Source organism: Tigriopus californicus, chromosome 12, assembly GCF_007210705.1.
Source record: "Tigriopus californicus strain San Diego chromosome 12, Tcal_SD_v2.1, whole genome shotgun sequence".
In the NCBI taxonomy this organism is placed as follows: domain Eukaryota; kingdom Metazoa; phylum Arthropoda; class Copepoda; order Harpacticoida; family Harpacticidae; genus Tigriopus; species Tigriopus californicus.
This window is the reverse complement of record NC_081451.1, coordinates 15,838,095-15,838,595: the sequence shown is the minus strand read 5'-3', so window position 1 is coordinate 15,838,595 and position 501 is coordinate 15,838,095.

The following is a 501-nucleotide window of genomic DNA, read 5'->3' as shown; positions in this document are numbered from 1 at the left end:
AAAGATTGTCCTTTCTCACACCTGGGTTAAAAAAAATGACAACCAAATTTGCACAGTGTGTCATGGGTACCAGTTCTGCCAAAGTAGAAAAGCAGACACCGTACACAGGAGTCAGATATGCCAATAGTGACGGTTCTCATGGCGAAAACCGCAATTGCCGAAGACATGGAGCGATTGTGGTTCTTGGAAGCCATTGGAATCAAAGACGAGGAAGAGAAGAACCTAACGGCCGCAGAAGAAAAGGCCGTACACCATTTGAAACAACGAAGACGATAAAGACAAGCAATATCAAGTCTCAATGCCTTTCAAGGAAAATAAACCACCGGTTGAGAATAACGACGTATATTCAGGCCCTAAAATGCTTCGAAACCCTTGAAAAGAGATAGGCACGAAAACAAGAGTTCGAACGGGCTTACAAGAGTGCTATGAACGAGTATTTTGAAAGAGGGTTGCGCTCATGAAGTGCCACATCAAGAAATACACAAGTCAAAAGACAAGTCT